The sequence below is a fragment of the Rhinoderma darwinii genome, chromosome 2 (genome assembly GCF_050947455.1).
Source record: "Rhinoderma darwinii isolate aRhiDar2 chromosome 2, aRhiDar2.hap1, whole genome shotgun sequence".
Classification (NCBI taxonomy): Eukaryota; Metazoa; Chordata; class Amphibia; order Anura; family Rhinodermatidae; genus Rhinoderma; species Rhinoderma darwinii.
In genome coordinates this window covers 85,160,740-85,168,242 of record NC_134688.1, presented here as the reverse complement: position 1 = coordinate 85,168,242, position 7,503 = coordinate 85,160,740, and the positions used below count along the sequence as shown (strand labels likewise).

At 45.9% G+C, this 7,503-nt stretch overlaps 1 protein-coding gene across 1 annotated transcript in view; it reads left to right on the top strand.

The window, feature by feature from the left end:
• The first annotated feature begins 6,802 nt into the window (after window positions 1–6,802).
• The window catches only part of ATF7 (activating transcription factor 7), an 87,907-nt gene continuing 87,206 nt past the window's right edge, over window positions 6,803–7,503 (top strand). The window contains exon 1 of the mRNA XM_075851869.1: window positions 6,803–6,997. The gene's annotated coding sequence lies outside the window, so the exon portion shown is untranslated. The remainder of the gene's footprint in view (window positions 6,998–7,503) is intronic.

The window sequence follows — 7,503 nt, the reverse complement described above, 5'->3', positions numbered from 1 at the left end:
TTGGGGATTCCGCTACAGGAGAAGTGAGTGACTGCACTGTCCATATATGGACACAGCGACGTCACTCACTTCTGCAGCGGAATCCCCGACTCTATGGCTGGGGATTCCGCTACAGGAGATGTCAGTGACTACACTGTCCATATATGGACATTGAAGTCAGTGACTTCTCCTGGAAGGGGGGGGGGGATGGGTGCAACCTGCAGGGGGCTGTGTGGCATCGCCTGCAGGGGGCTGTGTGGCATCGCCTGCAGGGGGCTGTGTGGCATCGCCTGCAGGGGGCTGTGTGGCATCGCCTGCAGGGGGCTGTGTGGCATCGCCTGCAGGGGGCTGTGTGGCATCGCCTACCGGGGGCTGGGTGGCATCGCCTACCGGGGGCTGGGTGGCTTCGCCTACAGGGAGCTGGGTGGCTTCGCCTGCAGGGAGCTGGGTGGCTTCACCTGCAGGGGGCTGGGTGGCATCACCTGCAGGGGGCTGGGTGGCATCACCTGCAGGGGGCTGGGTGGCATCACCTACAGGGGGCTGGGTGGCATTACCTACCAGGGGGGCTGTGGCATTATCTGCAAAAGGCTGTGTGTGGCAACAAATTTAAATGAAATTCATCCGATTTTAAAACGGACAGGGAAAAAAACCGATGCAAAACGGGTCAAAATCGGCCGTTAAAAACGGCAACACGGCCCGGAATGGAATCAGAACGGATGCAAACCGGCCAGGAAAAACTGACTAAAACGGACGATTTTATCACACTCGGACCCTGTTGTGTGAATGAGGCGTTAGGCCTCATGCACACAAACGTATTTTTTTCCTCCCAAAAATACTGGCGTAAATTCGGGTCCTTTGTCACGTATTCGACCCGTATTCCACCAGTATTTACGGACCCGTTTTTTCTGCACTAATCGGCAGCCTCTTCTCTCTATCAGTGCTGGAAAGGGAGAAGGGGCAGCCCTTTCGGGCAGAGTTTCCGCAGCGATTGAAAGTAAAAGAAGTTAAAACGTGCCGTTGTCTTGGTGACGCGTCCCTCTTTTGACATCCAGTCCGACGTCTCTGGATGACGCGGCAGTCCATGTGACCGCTGCAGCCTGTGATTGGCTGCAGCAGTCACATGGAATGAAACGTCATCCCGGGAGGCCGGACTGGAGGAAGAAGAGGAGTTCTGGGTAAGTTAACTTTTAATACTATTAACTCCAGCGGTAGTCACTGTCCTGGGTGCTGAAAGAGTTACTGCCGATCAGTTAACGCTTTCAGCACCCTGGACAGTGACTATCCCCTGACGTCGCCTAGCAACACTCCCGTAATTACTGGTGCACACACGTAGCCACCCGTAATTACGGGAGCCCCATAGACTTCTATGGGCCTGCCCGTGCCGTTATTACGGCCTGAAATAGGACATGTTCCATATTTTTCAACGGCCCGGGCACCTTCCCGTAAGCATACGGGAAGGTACCCGTGGCCAATAGAACTTTATACGCCCGTAATTACGGGCGTTTTTACGTTCATGTGCATGAGGCCTCACCCAGAACTACTTCCTGCTTCTTCCTTTAGTCCGGCCTCCTGGAATGATGTTTTCATCCCATGTGACCGCTGCAGCGTCATCCAGGGAGGCCGGACCGGACGGCACCATGCTAATGGCCTAGGCAAGTATGGGTATTTTTTTTTTGTTATTTATAAACTGCTTATCACAGCGGAAATTCAGGCCGAAAAAAACACACCACAATGTGGTGCGGTTTTTTGGACAGAAAGTGCTGTGCTGCAGTTCCAGAAGGATAAAAGTCCACATGTGTTGTTTCTGCTGAAAATCCTCACAGAATTGAGTGAATTTGCTTTTCACTGCGGATTTTACTGGAAAAAAAAAGTAAATCGCTCTTCATGAGTTATGAATTTAACAACAGTAGTAAAACATAAACCTATACGTATGGGGTATCGCTGTAATTGTACTGACCCATAGAATAAAGATAAGTTACTTTGACATTTAAAGGGGTTTTCCCATTAGGGACATTTATGACCTATCTTGCGGATAGGTCAGATAGATCCGGGTTCCACCTATCTCTAGAATGGGGCCCCTAAACTCCGTTCTACCTCTCTGTGTTGTGGCTGAAAACATTGTTATTACCGCTAGAAAAAGGAGACATTTTTTACTGTAAAATTACTAATCACTAAGGAGTTAAAATGCATTTAGAGGATCTGTCACTAGTTTAGTAATGCCCAATCTCCTAGCTAATCTAATAGGCGCTGCCACACTAAATGCTAGTGAAAATTGTGTCTCAAAAAGATTTTAAAAGTAATGATTTTTTTTCTAAATATGCAAATGAGCCTATACTTGACAAATGGGTGTCAATAGCAGCGATTCTCCTGAGGTGGAGCTACCTCACAGACTCTGACGCTGTCCAATCAGCATGAAGCTACTTCACACTGTGTGAGAGACTGAGGCTGGAGGGAAGGGGATCACTTCAAACAGCCATATCTCCAGTTGTGATTCTGGTGGAATATGAAAGATGAGATTCTAATCTTTCATATGGCACCAGGATCGCATTCATTGACTGTGAAACAACCAGAGGTATCACCAGTTGAAAAGAGTCGGGAATGAAGGCTGTATAGTATATGAGCACGCTGTGTTGCTGGGCAGGGAAGGGGAGAAGCTGTATGGCGATTGGACAGCGTCATACAGAAAACATTACACCGCCCAGAGTGAAAAGAAAGTCACCTCCCATTTGGCAAGTATAGCCAAATTAGCATATTTAGAAAAATCCAAATAATAAATGTTTTAGAAAAAAATGACACTAGTTATCCGCATTATAGTGCCTATTAGATTAGTTAGGAGATAGAGGATCTGTCACTAGTTTATTAATTCCCTTTCAGGGTGTGTTCACATTGGCGGCAGCCTTCCGTTCATTGGTTCTGTTTGACCTTTCCGTCAGAGGAGCCGATGACCGGAAAGCCAAAGGGAAACCTTAGCTTACGTTTGCATTACCGTTTATTTCAATGGCAATGCTTCCGTTGCTAATGGTTTATATTCCGTAAGGTTTCCGTTTCTTTAGCGGAAGCAATAGCTCAGTTGACTGCGCTATTGTTTCAGCTAAAAAAACTGAAACCTTACGGAACCGAGACAAACGGAACCATTAGCAACGGAAGCATGACCATTGAAATCAATGGTAATGCAAACGTAAGCTATGGTTTCCGTTTGGCTTTCCGTACATAGGTTCCTCCGACGGAGAGGTCGAACAGAACCCGTGAATGGAACCTAACGCTGCTCTAAACAGGCCAAATGGCACCTGAGTTATGCGCCAACTATATTTACTTAAGACATAAATTTAAAATCTATAATGGAAAAAAAAAGTTGACATTTCAGGGTGGTTTTTCCAATTTCAATGAGACAGTTAGGGGGTTAAAGAAGACGTGTCACCCGTCCTGACCTCTGTTTTAGCAAATACTAGTTTTCCCCATGTAACAACAATTCTGGAGCATATTTTCTTAGAACGCTACTTTGCGATTTTCCCATGTCATTCCTCCTAGAAGTTTATGAATAAATTGACCACTGGGTGTTACCATTCCCCTTGTCAAAGGGACGTGTCTCTACAGTCCCACTCTCTCAGCACTGATTGGACATTTTCAGTTTGTGTAGGGACACACCCCCAACTGATAACACTCCGTTGTCAATTTATTCATACATTTTTAGGAGGAATGACAGGGGAACGGCACAACGTAAAGTTCTAAGAAAATATGCTCTCTAATGTAAAGCCTTCACTGACTGCAAGCAGAGATCTTCAAAATGATGAGGAACTGAAACAGAATGAACTTTAAGAAAACTCTTCAAGAGGTTGTCTCAATACAGACATTGCTGGCATAGTGCTAGGATATGCCATCAATATCTGAAATCCAGACGTTGTGACGTCAGCCGATCGCAGCTCCCTTGTCTTTTTTTATTTTAATAATACAGAGGCGGCATGGTCGGACTAGTTTAGTCAATGGATGATAATGTGTCCTGTGGATAATGGATGGCATACAGTATCTTAGCGATGTGTCATCAATGAGACAACCATCTAAGAACTGTTCTGAGAATTAGGCTAGGGCTACACAATGACTTTGGCCGCAACACTAGTCCCGCGGCCAAAGATCGGTGGGTCGCCCCTGCCTGTATCGCATGTACTGAAAGTCAACGTAGTCGCTTTGCAAACTACAGGTTACCTGACCGCAACTCCACCATTGCAAGACATCCAAACCCACTGGACTTCTTGCAACGGTGAAGTCGTGGTCATGGCAACTTGCGGGTCACAAAGTGACCACATTGACTTTAGTTACCAGCGATGCATGCAAGGCGACACAGTGATCTTTGGTCGCGGGACCTGTGTCGTGGCTGAAGTCGCCTTGTAGCCCTAGCCTAAGTGCATATGTGAAAGGGATAGAATTGGTTGCTATGTATCAGAGTGACCCTTTGTGATATAACTGGTTGCTATGTATAACACTGACACTTTGTGATATAACTGGTTGCTATGTATAACACTGACACTTTGTGATATAACTGGTTGCTATGTATAACTGACCCTTTGTGATCTAGCTGGTTGCTATGTATAACACTGACACTTTGATATAGCTGGTTGCTATGTATAACACTGACACTTTGATATAGCTGGTTGCTATGTATAACACTGACACTTTGATATAGCTGGTTGCTATGTATAACACTGACACTTTGTGATATAGCTGGTTGCTATGTATAACTCTGACACTTTGTGATATAGCTGGTTGCTATGTATAACTCTGACCCTTTGTGATATAGCTGGTTGCTATGTATAACACTGACACTATGTGATATAACTGGTTGCTATGTATAACACTGACACTTTGTGATATAGCTGGTTGCCATGTATAACACTGACACTTTGTGATATAACTGGTTGCTATGTATAACACTGACACTTTGTGATATAACTGGTTGCTATGTATAACTCTGACTGTGATATAATTGGTTGCTATATATAACACTGACACTTTGTGATATAACTGGTTGCTATATATAACACTGACACTTTGTGATATAGCTGGTTGCTATGTATAACTGACACTTTGATATAGCTGGTTGCTATGTATAACTGACCCTTTGTGATATAGCTGGTTGCTATGTATAACTGACCCTTTGTGATATAGCTGGTTGCTATGTATAACTGACCCTTTGTGATCTAGCTGGTTGCTATGTATAACATTGACACTTTGATATAGCTGGTTGCTATGTATAACACTGACACTTTGTGATATAGCTGGTTACTATGTATAACTCTGACCCTTTGTGATATAGCTGGTTGCTATGTATAACACTGACACTTTGTGATATAGCTGGTTGCTATGTATAACACTGACACTTTGTGCTATAGCTGGTTGCTATGTATAACACTGACACTTTGTGATCCAGCTGGTTGCTATGTATAACACTGACACTTTGTGATCCAGCTGGTTGCTATGTATAACACTGACACTTTGTGATCTAGCTGGTTGCTATGTATAACACTGACACTTTGTGATCCAGCTGGTTGCTATGTATAACACTGACACTTTGTGATCTAGCTGGTTGCTATGTATAACACTGACACTTTGTGATCCAGCTGGTTGCTATGTATAACACTGACACTTTGTGATATAGCTGGTTGCTATGTATAACACTGACACTTTGTGATCCAGCTGGTTGCTATGTATAACACTGACACTTTGTGATCTAGCTGGTTGCTATGTATAACACTGACACTTTGTGATCTAGCTGGTTGCTATGTATAACACTGACACTTTGATATAGCTGGTTGCTATGTATAACTCTGACCCTTTGTGCTATAGCTGGTTGCTATGTATAACTGACCCTTTGTGATCTAGCTGGTTGCTATGTATAACACTGACACTTTGCTATGTATAACACTGACACTTTGTGATATAGCTGGTTACTATGAATAACTCTGACCCTTTGTGATATAGCTGGTTGCTATGTATAACACTGACACTTTGTGATATAGCTGGTTGCTATGTATAACACTGACACTTTGTGCTATAGCTGGTTGCTATGTATAACACTGACACTTTGTGATCCAGCTGGTTGCTATGTATAACACTGATACTTTGTGATCTAGCTGGTTGCTATGTATAACACTGACATTTTGTGATCCAGCTGGTTGCTATGTATAACACTGACACTTTGTGATCTAGCTGGTTGCTATGTATAACACTGACACTTTGATATAGCTGGTTGCTATGTATAACTCTGACCCTTTGTGATATAGCTGGTTGCTATGTATAACACTGACACTTTGTGATATAGCTGGTTGCTATGTATAACTCTGACCCTTTGTGATCCAGCTGGTTGCTATGTATAACACTGACACTTTGTGATCGAGCTGGTTGCTATGTATAACTCTGACCCTTTGTGATATAGCTGGTTGCTATGTATAACACTGACACTTTGTGATCTAAATGGTTGCTATGTATAACACTGACACTTTGTGATCTAGCTGGTTGCTATGTATAACACTGACACTTTGTGATCTAGCTGGTTGCTATGTATAACACTGACACTTTGTGATCTAGCTAGTTGCTATGTATAACACTGACCCTTTTTCTCAGAACCGGTTTTAATCGTGGATCACAGCGAGTGCTAGACTCCATTTACATAACACACATGCAGTAACGCGGCACGTCCTGCAGAGACCGCTCTGTATCTATTCGCACCAAAAATTCCCGTACGCAGCCAGTCACCACATACCACGACCTCCGCTGTCAGTCAGGTCTCTTAACGCCGCCCAGTCGCATTCTTGTCAGTCATCATGACCCCGCCCAGCGAGTTGTCAGTGCCTAGTCCCTCCTCGATCCCCTGACAGTCAGCTGGAAGTTCTGCACGTCACGAGGTAGGGGCCTGCCCCGCCTATGTTGTTCTCGCGAGAGTAGAGTATCGGGGCGCCCGCGCTGCTGTAGGTTGCTGGCGGAGGAGAGCGGGGCCGGGACTCAGAGGAAACGGAGACTCGACACGGTGAGAGGCGGCAGCCGAGAACTGACTCGTCTGCAACATACACACTGCATGTCACTTGCGGCCTCACCGACACAACGCCCCAAATACCCTAGAGGTTCAGAGAGGGCCCAAACCTGGGAAACGCCCCCTTTCTGAGGGCTGCTTTGCACAGCCAATAGGAGGCGGTGTATGGAAAAGTGACAACTAGCACACCCAATAGGAACTTGCATGTAGGCGGGTTTAACAACAGGCCTGGGACAGATTGTACGCTTTACAGACTTGCTGTCTGAGCTTTCAGCCAACGCTGTCTGCTCCCACCCAGCGCTGCCCAGTCCCAGTGTCTGCTCCCACCCAGCGCTGCCCAGTCCCAGTGTCTGCTCCCACCCAGCGCTGCCCAGTCCCAGTGTCTGCTCCCACCCAGCGCTGCCCAGTCCCAGTGTCTGCTCCCACCCAGCGCTGCCCAGTCCCAGTGTCTGCTCCCACCCAGCGCTGCCCAGTCCCAGTGTCTGCTCCCACCCAGCGCTGCC